General features: G+C 38.6%; 1 pseudogene; it reads left to right on the top strand.

Moving 5' to 3' along the window:
- Window positions 1–437: 437 nt before the first annotated feature.
- Window positions 438–20,930, top strand: LOC108386429 (dnaJ homolog subfamily C member 2-like; annotated as a pseudogene).
- Window positions 20,931–22,249: the final 1,319 nt, after the last annotated feature.

Genomic DNA, 22,249 nt, shown 5'->3' with positions numbered 1-22,249 from the left:
TATTATATTTGTTATGGTGATCCAGGATCAGTGATTACAACTCACTGAAAGCTTAGATAATGGTTAGTAGTTTTTACTAATAAAGTATTTTTTAACTAAGGTATGTACATTTTTGTTTAGATGTAATGCTATTGCACACTTACTAGATGATGGTATTGTGTAAACATGACTTTTATGTGCACTGGGAGACCAAAAAATGCATTTGATTCAGTTTGCAATATTTTCTTTATTGCGGGGTTCAGAAACTGAACCCACAATATCTCTGAGGTATGCCTGTAATTAAATTACTTCTTAATTGATGGGTTTAAAATTATGTTCTGATGATACCAGTTTTGATCTTATTTATTTCCTTTAAACAGATGTATTCTATGCAATACATTGAAGCCTCTCTTAACACTTTCAATCACAGCCTCAAAACTCTGTCAAGTTGAACCTGTGGGAAGATGGTTTGAAGCTTTTGTTAAGAGGAGAAACAGAAATGCTTCCTCCTCTTTTCAGGAACTGGAGGATAAGAATTATCAGAGGAATCAGAAGATGAAGAATTGCAGCTAGAAGAGTTTCCCATGCTGAAAACACTTGATCCCAAAGACTGGAAGGTACTATTTAATATCTGAATCTTTCTTTCAATCAGATGCTTTACTAGATACAGTCTCCCCATGTGTTTTCCATTAATAAACCATTATTTTCAGATGCATCAACAGGATAACCCTGATTGAGCACCTATTTCTTACTAAGCCCAGAGTAAGATAGTATAAGCCATAGGATACTTTCTCTGCTGGAGAAATCCAGGAAGATTTCACAGAAAATATATTATTTGAGATGGCCTTAAAAAGATGAGTGGCAGTTTGTGAAGCAGAGAAGAGAGACAGTGCAGGCTGGGCAGAAGGAAAAGATACAAAGGAGTAAAAGAATATGTCCCACCTGTTTAGGGATTAGTGAAGAGCAGGGTAGGGTGCTTGAGGGGTGATGGTGGGAAATCAGGCCTGTAACCAAACTCTGTGTGTCCTTTTTAATGGTATACAAAGGAATGAATTCAGGTTTTTGTTTTCAGGACATAGGAAGTCATCAAAAGTTTCCAAGCTAATTTTGGAAAAGTAATTCTCCTGGGAGTTAAGAAAACTTCTTGAAAAGGGAGGGCAGGGCTAGAGGGGAAATGGAATAGTTTGCTGTCATTGGGTTAGTGCAGTAACCCAGGCCTCTGGCTGAATGCCTGAACTAAATTTGTGGCTGGGTTTTGATGAAGAAGGGACAGATTTGCTTTTTTTTGGAGGTAGACTTGATAGGACTTGGTGACCTTGGCTGTATGGAACATATTCAGAAGACCCTCTGAGCATCCCAACTTGAGTGACTTGCTAGAGTGTGTCGTCAGTCATCAACACTGGGGTGCAGGAAAGGGAAATTTGTGGGGATTGTGGTATCTGTGTTCAAGTTTGGCTATGCCAGAATTGAGGTTCTGGTAACATACTTGTGAAGCTTTCTAGTAGATGGTTAAAAATGGGTCTGTGACTTTGAAAAAAAGAATGGAGAGAGCCACAAACATTTGCAAGTCATTGGCACATAGGGTAATTGAGACAGTGGGGAAGTGAATGGCATCAGCCAAGAAGAATATGGAAAAATAGGTATCATAAAACTTCAGTGGGTAATAATATAATACTTAAATATATACTGTGGAATTAAGAGTACTTGAATTCAAACCTGGCTCTGCCCATTTAGTGTGCTGGGCCCTCGGGAAAGTTGCTCAACATGTCTGTTTGGTGCAGTGAGATTGCTAACAGTGCAAAGGATTTTATGAGGGTTAATAGAAATGATGTATACAAAGCACTTGACTTAGTCTTTGAGACATGATAAATACTTAACAAAGTTCCTATCTCATAAGTTTTGAGGATTAAATGCAGTAAAGCATATGTGTAAAGCACTTAGAATGGAAATAAGATTCAGAATGTTAGCTGATCTCCTACTGTCATCATCAATTTCAAAAGAAAAGGACTGAATCTTGAAGAGCCTGGCTGTCTGAGGCATGGGTGTGGGTAGGGGAGAAACAGCCAAAGATACTAAGAAGGGTGAAAGAAAACAAAGAAAAAGGTGTTGTTAGTTCAACAAAGGTTAAACATCAGGCATTAGACACTTCTAGAAACTAAGGGAGAGGAAAGTGTCACAAAGGAAAAAACAGCAGTGTTACTGCTTTGCAGAGAGGTCAGTCACATAACATGAATTATGACAGAGCCACTGGGCTTGGCAAGCAAAGGTTAGGGAACCACATTGGAATGGGTCCAGTAAATGGTTGGGGTAGCAAGAAATTGCAGTGAGTTGAGGAGTGACTGGGAGGTGATGAGGTAGAGACCTGAGTGTAAACTACTCTCTTTTACAGCTAGGTGGTAAAGAAAATGAGAGAAAATAGTAACTTGAGGGAAAGGCAAGGTCAGAGAAGATAGAATTAGGGAGCATTGAGATCTGCAAGGAAGAAAAAAGAAAGAATGGGGAAGGTCTTTGGTATGGAAAAGAGTTGATGACATCACCAAGTATCAGCATTCATAGACTGGTTCAGATTCGGTTTCTGTCAACAGATGAGGATCAGACATCTGCTCCATGTCACACACTGTTCTCCATGCTGAAGGTGCTGTGCTGAACAAGACGGTATCCCGGCTCCCACAGAGCATCAGTTCCAGTGCAGCGCGCGGAGTGGCCGCTGAGAGGAGGTTGAAGAAGTAGAACAGGGTGCTGTCACAGTGTCCAGATGGCTGCTCTAGACCGAGTAGATGGGGAAGGCCTGTGGAGTTGACGTTTAAGGTAGCACGTGAATGATGTGTGAAGATCAGGGAGAGTGGTGTTCAGACAGAGAAGTCTGGAAGGTGCCAGGAACTGAAGGAAGCCAAGTGGCTGAAACAGAGGGAGGGGGGGAGGGACAGGGAGTAAGAGTAGAAGTCGGTGGAAAGTCACTGGACAGTTTGAAGCAATGACAATTGTTAAGTAATTTGGAGGAACTAAAAAAAGGGGGCGGTGCCCAAGATGGGGAGAGAAGTTGTCTATTTTAAATAAGGTGATGACTTTTCAGCTGAAACTGAAGGATGAGACGATAACAGGCACATGAAGAGTGGCAGGAAAGTGCCAGGCAGGGGGAATAGCCCGTGAGGGGGAAGAGTGTGTGTCTTCAGTGGCTGACACATCAATCTTGTGTTTGGAAATAAATGACAAAGGTAGAGTGACAAGCCAGGATGTGAGAGAGGTGGAGGTACTCTGTGCATCTAGATCTCAGAGGAGAGGTCTGTGCTCCAGTGAACTGGGGAGTCCTGAGCATATACAGGGAATTTACCGTGTTCTAGCTCTGGCATTGGATAAGATCAACTAGGACTAAAGTATAAATAGAGACAAAAAAAAAAAAAAAAGGACTGAGCTTTGCAGGTCACAGAGGAGCCAGTAGAAGTGACTGAAAGACTCCTGGAAGGTGGGAGGAAAACAGAGTGGATTTGCAGAAACCCAAGGAAGATAATCTTTCAAGGGAGGAGTCAGCTGTGTGGCCACTGGAGACTGAAGTGAAATGAGAGCAGATGAGTGATCTTGGATTTGGTGCCTGGAGGTTGATATTGAAGAGACCAGCTTCATAGCATCTGGGATAGGAGTGGACAGAGCAGAACCAATGGGAACAGTTTGAAAAATGAATGCTAAGGGAGTAAAAATGTATGGACAGGTTTTTTCAAGAAGTATAACTCTGATGGGCAGAAGAGAAATGGAGCAGTAACTGGAAAGTGGGTCATGGAAGAGTTTTTAAAGATGAGCAATAACAAAGCACCTTTTTATACTGATGAAAATAATCCAGTTGAAATTTAGGAGATAACAAAAGTGCTAGTATTTGAGGTGCCTTAGAGAAAATGGCATTCAGGCCAAGAGGAAAGGTAAGATAACTTAAATTTTTTAGTTAAGCAGCAGGCAAGGGTGGTAAAGGGTCTGTGAAGTTTGAGGAAAGATTAGTGGACAGATATATCAAATAGTGGCCTCAGGGAGAGGAAAAAGTAAGGGGGCCCATCTATATGAAGTTTGCAATCCTGAATTTAAAGGGAAACCAATCAGCCCTATGTGACTTGTCTCCCCTGTTTCATGCCATCAACTCACCTTCCTCCCTACTAATTCTCTAGTACTGGATACATCCTCTGAGTCTGTATAGAGCCTTGACTACAGTTGCTACTTCAACTTCTAAATTTTCAAGGATGTTAACCAAAGATGAAAGCAGGTGCACTTGTCCAGAGAAGTCTCATCCTTTAGTTTCTCAAAATTTCCTTCCAACCTGCCTTCTTTGCTCCAAATTGTTCTTAGTCCCATTCTATCACTGACACTGGCCCAGTCCCCTGGGGTAGCTATAATGCTCCCCTCAGTTCTCAAATCTTCCAGGCTATTCCTTGATTTAAGGATGGCCATATGATATTAATAAGAGTTAAGAGAAAAAAGGTTCTGTAGTCAAATAAGTTTGGAAAATGCTGGGTTTTACAGGTTTCTGTTTGCTTGTTTATTTAATTGCAGGACTTCTCAGAGCCTTTATCAGGCTTATATGCATACAAATCAAGAAGACTATACAAAAATCTACATTTCCCAAACTTATATACCACAGAACCATCCTGCACAGAACATCTCACTGGACCCCTATTGTGGGAGTATTATTTTGGGAAGCACTATTTTAGGATACCAACACATGGGATAGGTTATATTGCTCTGTTTCAAGTGTGACTCTTTTGTGTCTTTATCAGAACCAAGATCATTATGCAGTACTTGGACTTGGCCATGTAAGATACAAAGCTACACAGAGACAAATCAAAGCAGCTTGTGAGTACCTAGTTATTTTGAAATAATAGCTGGTCAGGAAATGTTATCTTTTTGAAAAGATACGCAGGATCGTAGTCTGTAATCTAGATTTAACCACATGTGTTAGTGTTATATGGTTATAACAGTGTATAACCACAGTCTCCTTTACCTTCAGAACCAGAAAAAGATGATCAGTGTCATGCATGGACTTTCTCATTAGAGAGTAAAAATCAGGGAGTGGGTATCTGTGTGTTTGTGTCCAAGATGAGAACATTCTTTAATGGCAAGCTTTTACAAAATAGTTCCTCTCTACTTTTTACACCTCCCTTTAGAAGTATACCAGCTCTATTTGTTGGAAGCTGTCTTGTAAAATAGGTTTCTTTGATGTTATTTTGTGATCTTAGGTCATTCTTTTACTGATATCATCCTGTCTCTTCTGCCCAAGAAATAGTTATCTGATGTTTAATTGTTCTTTTCATTGATGAGGTTAAAAATTTGGTGGGGGTGGCATTGTTGAGAACCTGGTCTTCATGTGCCTTATTATACGCCGTCTCCTTAGTGTTCCTGAATGCCCTGTCTTTTGCATCCCTGTGGACATAATTCCATAGACCATCTGGTTCACCTAATTAATAAAATTTAATGAAAGAGGTGAAGGTGATTGGTATTCCATGCTTCTCTTAGGAGAATGTCCTGCCCTCCACTCTAGAAAATGGATATTGAGGTCAGAGGAGGTAAGATTGTGGTCATATGGAAAAGTAAGAAGTCAAGGCCAGTCAAGAAGAGAAAGTATTATATTTGGAGGAAGATGGCTGAACAAGACCTGTGTCATGTTGAGAAACAGTTGAGACTAACTTTAGTAGATAAACTCAAAATTTTCTCCATTAACCTTATATTTAGGAAAATCACAGGAAATATTTTTTAACAGGGTGAAGGAATTCATGAAATTATTTTAGACCTACTGTTGGATTTCCTTAGCTGACATCACTTTAGATTAAGCAAATGTTAATGCGTGTGAATAATCATTGCAATATACATAAATGCCAGGAAAATTCATTTGCCATGGGAAAGTATTTTCAAAATCTTACTACATGAAACAGTATCATACAAATGCTAAATATTTCTGGATACATTTTTGAAAGAATTAGAAGTGTTTTAGAACTATGAAAGTAGTTGGCATTTGAAGGTGAAGGAATTGTTTCTTTTAAGATAAAAAATGTACAATAATTTATAAACGGAACATGTTTGCTAAAAAGAATTCATTTTTTTAATTGGCATAACAGAAATTAAGTTTTGAATTATCTGTAGCCAAAGGTTTTCCAACCATAGGGTACAGATCGTTAACATTAAATGGAATTATAATTCACTCTTTGCTACCATGTTTAATATTCTTAGTATATATTCAGAAGGAAACTCTTTGTCTTCTGTCGCTATAAAATAGACAGTTGCTACTTATTGCTTTCTGAAATGTAGTCCAAAAGTAGAAATGCAATTTAGTGTTTGCAAATCTATAGTTACCAGCACAAAACTAATGAAAACAGAAGTCTGATAGCAGTGGAGGTCCTTGGAGTTCTCATATCCTATTACAAACACACACATAAAAGAGTTTTATTTTTGTTTAATGTATTTTGAGTCACTATCATGAAATTTAGTAAGTTAATTAAGGGTGAATAAAATAAATGCTTTTCCCCCCCTTCTCTGTCTTACCTAAGAAGAACAAATTACTAGAAAAGTTGAATAATGGGTTAAAAGAAAGTACTGAATACTTAAAGTGGTATTTTGGTTGCTAAGCTAATTTTGTTCCTGAAGTAAAACTGCCACACTGGCAAATGATGCATGTAGGCTTGGTATTTTTTGCATGGAGGTAAAGCCTTTGGGATTTGAATTTTCTAAATTTAATAATTTTAGTTTAAAATATTTCTGATATTTTAAACTGAAAACCTTTATATCAGGCTTCTTATGAATTGAAAATCATACTTAGAGACATTTTATAATAGCAATATAAATGTCAATAAAAGCCCCTTTGCTGACGTACCTGCAAAACATCTCAGAAACTCTTTGGTGGAGGGAGGAGAGGAGAGGAGCAGGATGTCTTTGAAATTTCAGAGAACTTAAAACATCTGCTCCTAAATTACCCTTGTTCCTTTTTCAAACTGAAAGTGTTCTTTGGCTTCCTTTACTTTGTTTTTAATATTAGATAACGTATTTTCCCTGCCCAGGGACAGAGTATAGGACAATCTCAGGAACCCCTACTGTGTGAGTAAAGATAATTAGGATGACAAAAGACAATTAGGCAGAAAAGAAAATGAAGGAAAAAACAGCTCAGCTTAAGAGGAGAGAGGAGACTATGCAACAGAAACTTGAAACATCACCTCTCTTAGCCTTCAGCACAAAGTTCAAAAGAAAACTTAAATATCTATTACATGCCATCAGGGAGCTATGAAGCCATTGCATGGGGGGTGGGGTGGCAGTGTAGGTATTTCAGAAAGAGGATAGGGAGAAATAAGTAGAATTGCCTGGAAACTAAAAGCATAAGAGCAGAATTTAGAACTACTAAGGCTGATGTACAAATAGAAAACACAGTAAAGCAGAGGACAACCTTGAGGAATATTCCCGACGTTCATAGGGAAAGAAAAAAGAGATGCTAGATATCCCTAAAGAAGTCAGAATAAATGTAACAAACAATAATTGCAAATAAAGAAGAAAACTTAGCTGATTTATCAAAAGATACATCTTGAGATTGAGAATGTTTGTAGCATGTATATGTGTGACTTAGGTTTTACTACTCAGCACACACATAAAATTCAGAGGAGAACAGTGTGAGTTAAGCTGAGCTGCAGAGAATCTATTTTGCCAGCCATGGTGGGAGAGTACCTCAAGCTAGTGGCTTTCCCCACTGCTGCCCTGGCAGGAGAAGCAGCCTGTGCAGAGTTCCTGCAGCACCCAGCAGCAGTCAGATCATCACACCTGTGCACTCACCAGCATAGTTTTGATTACTGTTCCTTGCTGCAGAGCTTCCAAGCCTGAGTTTGACTCTCACAGAGAATCTATAAGTCTAATAACCTTTAACAAATTATTTTTCTGCTTAAGCCAGCTAGAATGCAAAAATGCCTCTATTAAATAACATACTTCTGAGTGTTGGAGGAACTGATAATATGCTCAACTATAAAAACTTGAAGCTCAAAAAACCAAAAATTTCTGTTTATGAAATGCATCTCATTCAAAAGTAACAGTTTCTAAAGTCTTGCTGTATATGCAGAAATCACTAAGTTTAATATACCATAAAAAGATTTGTACAAAAATGTCCATAACAGCTTTATTCACAATATCCAAAAACTGGAAACTCCCCAAATGTTCACTAACAGGATAATGGATAAGCAAACTGCTGTATTTTCAAACAGTGGAATAGTATTCAGCTAAAAAAAAAACACAAATTACTAATATATGCAAAAATGGTGGTGAATCTCAAAACATTGTGTTGAGCCAAATAAATTACATACAAAGACATACTGTATGATCCCATTTAATGAAGTTCAGAGACCATGCAAAAGTAATCTCTGGTGATAAAAATCAGAATGGGCTGCCCCAGGTGGTAGAGGGTAGGAGTTGACTGGAAAAAGTTAAAAAGGAACTTTATGGGTGATGGAAATGGTCTGTATTTTCTTTTCAGTGGCAATTACGTGGATGTGTACAATTGCCGAAATGTACTGAGCTGAATACTTACAATCTGTGTGTCTTATTCTATGTAAGTTTTATGTCAATAAGATAGATGTGGTTAACAAAGCAAAAAAAAGTTTCTTGGGAAAGTAAATATATTATTTTGGGCCTAGACAGATAAAAAAATACATTAATAGATTCTTTTTGCAAAAGTAAGATCACTGCTTATCAAAACTTAAGGGATGTCAGAGCTATACCATCGGTGAGGTCATTGCCTTGAAGTATGGTGTTACATTTTTAAAAAGAGGGAAAAATGAAAAAGTCATTCAATTCAACTGCTGAAAAGAATTGAACAAAGGAGCATGGAGGAAGAAAATAGAGATATAAACAGTATCCGAGATGGATTTACAAGAAGAAAAAATAGTGAACTATAGAAAGAAAACCATTACAGTAAATATTTTTGAGACCACTATTAAATGCAACAAGTTAGAAAATTTTGACAAAATTAACAATTTTGAAATTGAAAGGAATTTTAAAAGTTACAAAAGAGTTACCTCCTAAAAATATTTTTAGGCCCAGGCGACATTTCAGGTGAATTGCCTCAAATATTTAAGGAATTGAAAATTCTCATGCCGAACATATTTGGAACACTTTATTTTGTGTTGTGAAGTAATGTAATCCTAGTATGAAAACCTGGCATAGAAAGACAAAACTGTGGAGACAGTGAAAAGATCATGTTTGCCAGGGCTTGGGAGGTAGAGGAAGATGAACAGGCAGAGCACAGAGGATTTTCAAGCAGTGAAAATCCTCTGTTTGATACTTTAATGGAGGATACATGTCATTAAACATTTGTCCAAACCTATAGGATGTACAGTACCAAGATTGAACCCTAAGGTGAGCTCTGGACTTGGGGTGATAAATGATGCATCAGTTCTAACAAATGGCCTGCTCTGGTCAGTGATGGAGATGATGGAGACAGGGCAGTGGGGGGCTATCCATGCATGTGGTGGGGAGAGAGGGCATATAGAAATCTCTGTACCATCTTCTCGCTTTCGCTATACACCTAAAACTAATCTAACTTTAATTTTCTTTAAAAATAATAATGAATAAATAAGTCTTTAAAACCTGGCAAAGAGAACTTTACTCCAAACAAACCTTCCATGAATGTAACACCCAAAAGAAAAAATTCCGGTTAAAATAACAAATTGAATTTAACAGTATATTAGAAGACTAAAACCTGTGAACAAGTAGCATCTTTCTTAGGAACCCGTCTTAGGATATATATTAATGTATCTAGAAAAGGGGGGAACTATATAAAAATCAGTTCTGTTTATAGCTTAGGTAGTATGATTTCCTAAGAAGATAATGAAAGTATGTACAATACAATTTAATACACACTCCTTTTTAATAAATAGAACTTTTTAAAAAAAATGCAGTTAATTCCATACTTTGATAAGTATTTCAGACCCACACCCAAAAAGCTTTTAACCATGTGGCATTAGTAATATTACTCTTAAAATCCATAGAGGAAGCTAACCTGCCCACTATTTTTTATGCTATTTTGGGAGTGTGGATTGGCAAATTAAAATATTAAGTAAGAGAACTGTTGTAAAGAAAGAAAGAAATATATTATTTGTAAATAATGTAGAATCTACCTAGAAACATAAAGAAATGTAGGATCTACCTAGAAACCTAGTCAAGTGGCTAGATGCAGGAAAAGTTATACAGTTTTTGGAGGAAGTTACCACCAATGTATTAGAAAGCTGTAGTCATTTTAAGGATAATCCTGGGGCAAGAATACGTAACCAGAAACAAACCCTGGTAAAATTTACCATGAGAAAGGAGGCATCATAAACCACTGGGGGACGGAAGGATTATTAGATGATTATTAGGACTCAGAATGATAATTTTAGATATTTGCTTGCCTATACTAACATTCCAAAAAGATTTGAGGAATTTTTTGAATTTCCAATTCTAACCATAGAAAATATTAATGAACCTGAAAGCATATATCATATTTAGGAGAAGGAAGCACCTTCTAAATTTATATACAGTAGAAGAAATTATAAAGGAAATTGGATCAGTAAATAATAAATAAAAATGACTGACTATTTTTAAAATCAGTAATGACAGCAGTTGGGAAAGTCATTAGCATCAAACATGACAGACCAGGAGAGGCACCATATGGGGACAGGCTGCCTAGGCTGGAGCCCGACTGGGCCAGGAATTGGGACAGGTTGCAATGGTTGTAGTTTCTTAACCTCTCTTTGCCTCAATTTGCTCATCTATCAAATGGAGAAATAATAGTACTTTCCTTTTGGGTTACTGAGAAGATTGGTAAATAGGGCCTGGTACTAAAGGCTCAATGGATGTTAACAACTAGCCTTTCTTTATTATAAAGTGATTCACACAGGCTAAGAAGAAAAAGTAAGACAACCTCTTTTTCCTCCATAGAGGAAAGATAGAAACAAAACAAAAAACAAAATTATTGAGCACCAGTAATAGTTTTGAACAATTATACCCAGTGCTGGTGAGGCTTTGGTAAAAAGGATGTTCACATAGAAGTATAAAGTGGTATAACTTTTAAAAAGGAATTTGTTCCTACATTTTCACTCACTCGTTTTACTTCTAGAAGTATATCCTAAGAAGAAAGAATCCTAAGTATGGAAAAATACTTCTCTACAAAATGATTAAACTTGATATTATTTATAATAGTGAGAAACTGGAAATAAGATCCAACAGTAGGAAAATAATCAAATTAAAATAAATCTATTTGAAGTACTGAACTAAGCAATCATTCAAAAATAATGTTGGAGAGTTTGTAACATGCAAATGCTGTAATGTCAGGTTGCAAAAAGTAGATATAAATTAGTATATACAACCTGATTATACCTACATTTTTTTCAAGAGTATGCATAAGGAAAAAAATTATGTGTGGAAATACACCAAAATCTTAACAGTAATTGTCTTTGGGTGCTAGTGTTTTGGCCAATTCATAAAATAATTAATTTTTTCTGTGTAATTCCTACATTTAGTAAGCTTATATTTTACCATAGGAGAAAGTATTTTTAAATTAGCACTATGATTCTGGAAATGACTCATCTTTATTTTTAGGTTTGATGCCCAAAGTGACAAATGATCTAAATCTGGCTTATTTTGTAGATAAAGCAATGGTTTTAAAACATCACCCGGACAAACGGAAAGCAGCTGGTGAACCAACAAAAGAAGGAGATAATGACTACTTCACATGCATAACTAAAGGTAAGAAAATACTCCAGAGCCCAGAATTTCTAAAAGCAATGATTATTTATCTATTTATTTTTAACGATTATTTATTAATTGCTGGGATTGGGTTTCCAGTGTATCCTGTGGTTTATCTACCCATACCATGATGTTTTATAACATTCAGTTACATCCAGTTTTTTCTGGTAGTTTCCCCAGAGCCTTGCTACACAAAGTCAGGTCCTCCTAACCAGCAGCAACAGCAGTCCCAGAAACTTGTCAGAAATGCAGGCACTCAGGTCTGAGGCTCTGGGGGAAAGCATGTTCCCATCAGGAGCAAATAAGCTGGTGTGACTGAAATCACTAGAGGGAAAGCACAGATTGGGAGAAAACCTTTTATTGCTCACAATGCATCCCAGCTCCATTCATTGCCTCTGCTGCGCTCTCACTCTGTCCCTGTGCCACTCTCTCTCCTTCCTCCCTGGTCCCCGCTAGCCAAAGCCTGCTTGGTGCTCCATCCCTGCAGCCACAGTGGTCATGGCTCCTGCTCACCTCTCCACCCACCCCTTCCAGGAGGAACTCCAAGGGCAGCTCCTGGTGACTGATAGGCGCCAGACCAATTATGCAATGGAGGGAAGGAGAGAACAGCTCTCTCCATCCCTTGCCCCAGAGGCTGCAAGAAGCAGCGATATATGTCAATGGACTAACATCAGGTGGGAGATTCTGGAAATTTACCCCACAACCCACCCCTACAGAATTCTTGTCTTACAATCTACTTGCAGTCCCATCTTCCGCAGTGGCCCCTGTGCAAGAAAGCTGGAGCACTGTAACCAGACTAATAACATACAGTAGCAGCAGAAATACGGGTAGCAATAAAATCATGACAATCCTCAAGCCAGCTGGGTTCAAAGTCCTACTCAGATTAAGTCCATAGTGCACCCATTCCACAGCAGGTCCACAGCTGAACCAGCAGGGAGCTCTGTACACACTCAGCAGGCACCAACTGTAGCCATGAGGCAGGTCCAAGACGCAAGGACTGTGGAAGAGAATAACCTCAAAGGTGCTAAGACACATGTTTTAAAGATACCACAGGCAAATCCTGTCCAGTAGGTAGGATGCATGCAGGAGAGTGGTTCTATGATAGGACAGTGGCAAGAATGGTATTTCGTCCTGGTCTGGTATACCAGACCTTCAACCCTTCCCTTTTGGAGTTACAGATGATTCAATATATAGGGCTATAGGGGGAATGTGCACTGGCCACAAAGATAAAACTTTCCTGTAAGATGCTTTTACCTCCCGGCTGTTTTGTGTACACTACATGATCTTTGGGGGCCCCTCTGCTGTTATTCCAGGACTATACATGAGGCCAGCTTCCAGGCCTTTTCCCCAAGGTGCCAGAAGTGTCAGCCATCTCTAGTCCATGTGTCAAAATGGACTAGGGCCATGTCCATTCAACAGAGTCTCCAGGGTTTAATGCAGTAGGTGCTGGCAGCAGGATGTTGCTCTGCTGGCCATATCCTGGCTTCAGTAACTCCTTTTCAGTTTGCACATATAGTTGTATAGGAGAGGCAGCAATGTGTGTTAGCATGTCCACAGGGCTCAATGCCGCCTTCTGGGGCTTTTCATTGAAATGCCATAGCATTGTCCATAGGCAGACTGACCAGTGTTGTAGACTACTGGTGTCTGACTTCAGGCTAGATTTCAACAAACCATTGTACTTCTCTATCATACCTGCCCCAGTAGGGTTATATGGTTCATGAAATTTCCACCTTATCCCTAATTGCTGCACCCATCCTTGTAACGCATGTCCAGTAAAGTGGATGCCTTGATCGCTCTCAATCACCTGTGGCCGGCCTTAGACTGCAGAGAGACACTCTAGGCCCCTCTTGGTCATTTGCTGATCTGCATGACGTGCAGGAAAGGCCACCAACAGGCCAGTAGCTGTGTCCTCATGAGTCATGGCATACCGATATCCTTCTGATATGGGCAGAAGCCCAATATGGTCTATCTGCCACCTGACAAGGGGTATCGGCCCCTTTACTATTGTCCCATGTTGCTGCGGGACTTGGTGTAAGTCCCTCTTAAAGCACACAAGGCACTCCCTCTGAGCTCTGCTGACTTCTTCAAAGGTCAACAGCAAGCCCCACTGAAGGGCTACAGCCCACATTGTCTTTTTCCCTGTATGCAATAAATGCTGATGTAACCATCGGGCTACATTAGAAGCAGGCTTTCCTTCTAGCCAACGTACCTGGGCCAGTGTGTCTGCTTCATCATTCCCAGAGGATGCCAAAGGCAAATGATATATGGTAGTTGTCTTAATCTGACCAGAGGCCCATAGGTCTTGCCACAACTCCAGCCCCCTCCCCTCAGAGGAGCCAGTGACCAACAATCCAATTGGCATGATACCATGTCAGTAGCCACAGGGTCAAGCCCTGATAGACAGCCCAGCTGTCAGTACAGACAGTTATTGGGGAAGGCTTCTGGGTGATCACGGGTGATACTGCTCACAACTCAGTCCATTGACTGCTCTTCCTTTCCCCATCCTCCATCCATATTGTCTCAGTCTTAGTGTGGAAAGCCACAGTCCTCCACTTCAGGGCCCCCCCAACTGGAGCCGTCTGTATACCAAGCACCCTCAGGTATAGGGGCTTTTCCCTCCTAATGAGAACTCTCAGCTACCCATGGCTCAAAAGTAAGTTCTTCCTGCTTTCCACTGGTGTATGTCACTGGCCCCAATAAGCATTGGAGTTCTCCACTTAAGGGGCTAGTGGAGAGGGTACTACGCTGCTGTAAATATGTGCCCCCTTTGGCCAGTGTAGGTGTCTGAGCCATGCCACTCCGTGGCCTTTGGGTCCAGTCTCGCATCCACCCCACAATGGAATAGGTGGTTATTCCCTTAGTTGGAGCTGTTCCGGTGATGGGCTCCATAGCCAGTAAGGTGTGGTACACAGCAGCCTATTGCTTCTCTATCAGGGTGTACTGGACCTGCTCCTTTCCACAGTTGAGACCAGATTCCAGTAGGTTGGTGGGTCCATTCAGGCTGCTGCCAGAGGCCCCATCCATAACCATCTTCGATTACATGAACATCTAGCTCACAGGGCCTTGATGGGTCCATTACACAAAGCCCACACAGCCCTGACTGCTTGCTTAGCAGCACTAAAACCAGATGCACATGTTTCATCCCAGTCCCACCTGATGCCCTTTTGTACCAATCAGTATGAGGACCTCAGAATTTGTGCCAAGTGTGGGATAACACTCTCCAGTAGCCCAAAAGACTCAAAAACTCTTGTAATGCTGCCACAGTTTTAGGGGTAGGGAAATCCTAGACTTTGTCTATGACTGCTTCCAGGATAACTTTAGGCTTACCCAACCAGACAACCCCCAAGAACTTTACTGACAAACCAGGTCCCTGAACCTTGGTGCTGTTCACAGCCCATCCTGTCTCCTGTAGATGTGCAGCAGCCTAGCAACTGCCCCTTCTAAATCTGCAAGAGAATCAGATGTGAGCATAGGATTATCAGTGTAGTGATGCAGCCGCACCATCTCTCGGGGCAGCGTGCTCAAACATCGTACCCATGAAGACAGATGTCAGGGTCACCAGTCCTGCTAACGCCAGATGTAGCTCTGGGGGAAAGGGGTGTTCCCAGCTCAGGGTGACTAAACCAATGTGACCAAATCAAAGGAAAGGATAGATTGGGAGAAAGCCTTTTATTGCTCACAGTGAGGCCTAGCTCCATCCATCCCCTCTAACTGCCGCTCTCGCTCTACCTGCATGTCGCACTCCTTTCTCCCCAGTCCCCACTAGCCAGAGCTCACTTGGTGCTCTCCATCCCCTGCAGCCATGGCACTCAGGCACCTCTGGCCTCTCCACCCGCCCCTTCCAGGAGGAACTCCGTGGGCAGTCCTGAGCAACAGACAGGCACCAGACCAATTATGCAACAGAGAAGAGGAGAGAACAGTTTCTCTCCACCCCTTTCCAGGGAGGCTTCTGGAAGCAGCAATATATGTGAAAGGACTAAGGCCAGGCAGGAGATTCTGGAAATTTACCTTACGGGTCCCACCCCAGACCCCCTGAAACTGCATTTTAATGAGACCTGCAGGTGATTCATATGAGAAGCTCATCCTAGAGTTTATACAAGTGTTCCTAATGATGATAATACTGAGGTTTTTCTCCATTTCAGATATTTTGTGGGACTTAAGTGTTCCTTAGATGTTTTGCTAATTTATATCCTATCATGGGGGCCACACCTATTTATTGCTGTTTTGATAACCATATCTTCACTATGCAAATTAATATAGTTACCATTTCTAAATGTTTCATTAAATGTAGTTTTGCATTTTTTGAAAATTGTATACATACCTTTCAAACTCACTAGCCCCGTCTTACATAATGCTCCAGAAGCCTCACATTATTTGGTCTTCTACAGCCTTGGGATCTAACAGTTAATTTTCTAACTATTTCTTTTTCCTCGGTTTTGCTTTCTTAAGGGATGAATATTCAACTATTGTGTTATCATTTCCTTTCCAGAAGAGGTAGCTAATTATTAAGTCCAGTTACATCCAGTAGGGTTAGAGCTGTTGTTACCTCAATTCAACTCCCCTCCCTCCACAAGTACACATTTATTTAAATAAAAAATAATAACTTTTTTAAAAGAAGGGTATATTTTTTCTCACAGGAAAAACAAATGTAGAATTATGGTAATGTGACTTTACATTTTTTCCTCAGCTTATGAAATGCTATCTGATCCAGTGAAAAGACAAGTATTTAACAGTGTAGATCCTACTTCCGATAATTCGGTTCCTTCTAAAAGTGAAGCAAAGGACAATTTCTTCGAAGTGTTTTCCCCAGTGTTTGATAGGAACTCCAGGTGAGTGAGGCATCCCCTGTGATCATAATGCTTTATTGGCTTGTTTCTTGGGGTCTAGGTTTCTGCTTTTTTCCTCGGTTATAGTCTTATCCTGTTCCTCGTCCTCCTCTTCTACAGTACTGAGGGTGAACCCACTTCTCTCATTTATTTGGCTCTCTAAACAGAAGTCCTCCCTCTCCGTAGTGAATTCCTTTACAGCTCATGGGATGTTTTACTTTCAAATTTCCGTTTGGGGAAAGAACAGTAGCTGACTTTACGTGGTGTGATACTCTTACTTAGGTGAGTCATTTTCCATTCTTCTGTGTCCCCTTTATTATCAGTGGGTACATTGTTCTATTTGGTCCATTATCATTTGAGAAAAGCTTTTTTTTATTTTCTGAGCATCTGATTGTCATAGGTTCTCTGACAAAAGATAATTTATATTTAAGATGGAAACATATATACTTTATTTCATTAAACTCAATTTCTAAATAGTGTATACCAATATTCTACTTCTGTTTGGTTCCATCTGCACCGGAATGTTCCCTTAGAGTGCAGCTTGGCTGCACAGTGGAGTCACCTTGAGAGCTTGAACAGCTGATGCCTGGTTCTACCTGGAAAGATTGTGACTTAATTGTGATTTCAATTTAATTGGTTTGGAATGCCTCTAGAGTTTTTAATGCTCCCAGGTAATCCGATGTACAATCAAGTATGAAAACTGTTTTGTCTGTTTGGTGCAGCTTAGTATTTCCTCCTCTCTTTCTCCTCACCTTTGTTTTGCAACAGTGCTGAAGGTGGTAAAAATAAAACAGTGTGTTATATTTTTTGGTGGAATGATTCCATAAAGTGAAAAACTTGGGTCAGTAGTAGCATCAGGATCCTTGTAGAGGTGGAGTGTTGAACCTAGAAGTCTGGCTCTTAAGGGTGAAGATGGTGGCAGTGAGGGGTTGACATATGTTCCCTCTGTGAGTATTAGCATTTTTTAAAAACTCTAGGCCTACAGGTTGCTTCTGTACTGACTGCTGAGGGGCAGGAGGTCAATGAGCTTGGGTAAGAGGGCTAGGGCCTATTTTTCCTAGTCAGCTTGGCAGCCTGTACTGCCCTGCAGTTTACAGAACTGAATAATCTTGATGGTTAGAACACTGTTCTATTGTTTCCTCCCACAACCCCACCTGCCCTTGTCCTTTCTTTTATTGCACCTGCATTTGTTCAGCACCCCACTGCTGATCTTCCCATTTCATCTCAGTCATAGAGGATGTAGGGGAGAGTGTAGGGGATTAGTAAAAGCCATATTGTTTTTTAATAAATCAGCTTGCCTGTTGAACTTTTGCACAAAATTTTTTAATGGAATTTTTCTTTTTTTCTTAATTTATATTACTTTCATTAATACTTTATAGTTGATATATGATATTATATAGGATTCAGGTATACAGCATAGTGATTCAACAGTTACATAAATTTCAAAATGCTCACCATGATAAGTATAGTTACCAACTTTGACCATACAAAGATACCACAATATTATTGACTATATTCCCTATGCTATACTTTTCATCCCTGTGACTTATTTATTTGGTAATTGGAAGTTTGTCCCTCTTGATCCCCTTCACTCATTTTGCCTGTCCTCCCACCCTCCTACAGCAGCCACCAATTTGTTCTCCATGTTTATGAGTTTATTTCTGCTTTGCACATATAAATGAAATCATATGTTATTTGTCTTTCTGTGTCAGACTTACTTCCCTCTAGGGCCATCCATGTTGTTGCCAATGGCAAGACTTTGTTCTTTTTTATGACTGAGTAATGGTCTATTGTATATATATATATACCACATCTTCTTTATCCATTCATCTATTGATGGACACTTAGGTTGCCTACATATCTTGGCTATTGTAAATAATGCTGCAGTAAACATAGGAGTGCATATATCATTCTGAATTAGTGATTTTGCTTTCCTTAGGTAAATTCCCAGAAGAGGAACTAGTGGGTTTTACAGTATTTGAATTTTTCTCTCTTCTGATATTTCAGATGGTCAAATAAAAAAAAGTCCCTAAACTTGGTTGTATGAATTCATCATTTGAAGATGTAGATGCATTTTATTCTTTCTGGTAAGTGAATACACTGTTTCTATGATACTGTCCTTTTTTAAAGGATAAGTATTCAATAAGTACTTGACTTGTTCATAAACTAATTGAAGTATAGGAGAATCACAGAACCTTCACTGAACAAAAGTACTCTGTTCAGAAATTAAAGGATTTTTTCACATAATGCAGTATTATTTCCTATGTCATACTTAGGCTTTTATGATTATATTTTTTTTATCTGTTTTTCCTAATTAGACTTCTAGACAGCAAGCACCCTACAGAGGCAAAAAATGAAATTCAGGGTGTCATTTGACTTCAATAAAAATGAAGACATTTTCATTTAGCTGTCTTCTATTGAAAGTACTTAAGCACATGAGGAGGTAGTGCTTTTGTCTCTAATTCACTGATTTTTAATAAATATGATATTTAGTAGTTGTTTTATATGTGCTGTATTTTCTCATTAAATATCTGGTAAATGAAAACATAAAATCACTGTAAAACAAAAAAATAGGACAACAGTTAGTCCTATCAGTGGTAGCTGCTTTTCCCTCAAGGATACAAACAGAAAATAACCATTGCTAGGGTTGCCTTAAGACCTAACAGCCTGGTGAACGTGAAGGCAGGACACCTGAACAAGCCCAGGCAAGAAAGAGATCCTGTAATGAAGAGAGAGCAGGGAGGTCTGATTTTGACTGGGGGTGATGAGTATATTTTAGGTTTTTATACCAAATACAATGTCATTTAAAAAACAGGAAGAAGAGACTTGAGTGTAGTGTTAGTTCAGTACCAAAAGTGAGGGGAGGACTCTATTAAAACAAACTCATCCACTTGCCTAATGTTTCTTAGAATTAAAAGATTAAAAAAATTTTTTTGCCTTGATTTTATTTCATTTCTATCTATATTAGGTATAACTTTGATTTGTGGAGAGAATTTTCTTATTTAGATGAAGAAGAAAAAGAAGCAGCAGAATGGTATGTATTTAAATCATTGCTTAAAAGAAAATACTTGGTTCTTTAGTATTTGTGATGATATAAGAGTATGCTACTACCTATATGTCTTAAATATCCTTATATACCCTTTCTAAATGAGTTTTTGGTATTTTTGAGATTCCATCTCACAAGTTAACCTAGATGGGGCCAAATTAGTGTTTGGTTAGGCTATGCTTAAGAAATTGCCAAGAAACATAATTGCCAAAAATGTTCAATTTAGCAAAGTCTTTTTCTTCTGGTTGCTTAACTGGTTTTATTTTAGTTTTCTCTCTGTGGAGGGAAATTTTTTTGACATGAATGTTCTAAAAAAATCAACCAAAATTAATATAAGTGGAATAATCCTTTAGCTAATGTTGAAAGTGACATGGCATTCTAATCTTTCTGGACTTCATTTACATATAGATTTATAAACTATTACATTTTCCAGTCATACCATCTCTATACAATAGTTTCTAACATTTTCTGTTTTATAGTGATGAGAGGAGATGGATTGAGAAGCAGAACAGAGCAACAAGGGCACAACGGAAAAAAGAAGAAATGAACAGAATAAGAACATTAGTTGGCAAGTATAATTGATAGGGATTTTTTAAGTTTTTTAATTAAATGATAGAAATTCAAAAGGATCACTTTTTTTCTGGTAGACAATACATATGCAGTGATCCAAGGATAAAAAAATTTAAGGAAGAAGAAAAGGCCAAGAAAGAAGCAGAAAAGAAAGCAAAAGTGGAAGCAAAACGGAAGGAGTAAGAGGCAAAGGAAAAAGTAAGATGACATTTAATGAATCTGGACTGTAGATATTTGAAATCTTTCATCTTCAGATCTGTTTAAGAAACTATCATCTCACAGCAGAGAATAAGGTGCTACTGTGAGTGGATCATGACAAGTTGGTCTAACTGATAGTTACAAGCATCTTCCTTACCACCAAATTTTTACTGAGCAAAATCATGTCATACAAATTCCTTTACTATCATGCATATTTCTAATATGTCCATTTTTCATTTCTAATGTTTGTATAACTTTATCAGCTGCCTTTCCCATTTCAGCCTTCAGGCTTCAACAAGTTGACATGTCCCCTTTTCCTCTAATTTGTTAAAAGATTGAATTTTTTAAGTAAGATGATAGAGCACTTAGAAATTTGAAATTTCTTTTTCAAATTAGTTTATTCCCCATTATTAAAGCAATGAGAAGCTGAATTAAAAGCGGCTCGGTTAGTTAAAGAGAAAGAAGAAGAGGAAGTTAGACCACAAGCATTACTGGCAAAGATGGAAAAAGACATCCAGAAAAAACCCATTAAAAAGGAAAGGCAAAAACTGCGAAACTCATGCAAGGTATGTCAGACTGATTGAAGAAACACTAAATAACAAGTAAATCAGGTTGCTGATTAAACTTAAAATATTTCTTTTCTTCTACTATGCAAATGTAGTTTTTAAAAATAATAAAATTCACTTTTTAAAAATTTCACGTGCATATTTCAGTATATAACTCTGAAAGTTGGGTTTGTTTGTTTTTTAACATAACCATCATGCCATTTTCAAACCTAACCTAAAAAAACTTGTTTAATAGTCCATATTCAGATCTTCTTGATTATCTGAACCATGGCTTTGTAGTTGGTTTATTTAAACTTGGATCTAAATAAGGTCATTACAAAGGCTTCAATAGTGTGTCTTCTGATTGTGTCTGTGTCAGGCCTCCTGCCATCACTGTCTCTCCCCGTCCCCCATTGCCATTCATTTGTTGGAGAAACCTGATCATTTGAGTATATGCTACAATTTGGTTTTGGCTGGTTGTGTCCTTAATGGTTTAAAATTAATATTTATCTTAGAAAAAGTTATTTTAGAAATTAAAAACGGGTTCTTTTCATGGATCTAAAGTCTTTCATTTTATCTAAATAAAGGGATATCACTTGGGTAAATACATTTTTCACTAAAAAATATTTAACCAAAAACCCCCGAAGTTTTTAAATGTAGTTTTGTCCAAGAGATGTTCTAAACGTTTTAAACCAGTAGCCAGAGACCAGTAACACGAGTCTTAATCAGCATTGAATGAATTAATGAAATTACAAACTAGAGTAGAGAGTGCCACGATCGAGTACTATGTCACTGCAGTTAAATCCAGCAGGTACATAAATGCTCCTTGTGTGAAGAAACATTCTTTTTCACATGGCTGTCCAGAGGCTCTAGATACTCGTGTATATATATATGCATTCTAATGTTCATCATCCTAAATCTTCAGTTATTAACATAACTGAAATTTACCTGCACCATTAGCAAGCTTTGAAAGAGGTTTAATAAAAACTCAAGCACAGGTTGTCTCTTCAGGCTTTTGGTAAGCAAGAAGAAAATCTAAATAGAAAAAATGAAGTATTTTCCTTAAATTTCCCCTCAAAAATGGTTTTGAGCAAGATGCACTTACAAAGTAGCAATGAGCATGGGCTCAGAGCAAGCTGTCTGGGTTTGTACTCTTTCTACACTTACCACCTAATATCTGTGGTCCTCAGGAGGCTACCTCAGCTCTTTGTGCCTCAGTTTTCTCACCTGTACATTGGCTGAAACAGTGCTTAGTAATAGAGTAAGATTAAATGAGGTCATTCACATGTGGTACTTGGCACATTTGGCATGTAATGAGAGATGACTAAAGACCTCAAAAAAGTGGCCAATTAGAAAAT

The sequence above is a fragment of the Manis javanica genome, chromosome 4, assembly GCF_040802235.1.
Source record: "Manis javanica isolate MJ-LG chromosome 4, MJ_LKY, whole genome shotgun sequence".
NCBI classification, from domain to species: Eukaryota; Metazoa; Chordata; class Mammalia; order Pholidota; family Manidae; genus Manis; species Manis javanica.
The sequence above is the reverse complement of the archived record's forward strand: the minus strand, read 5'-3'. Positions and strand labels throughout refer to the sequence as shown.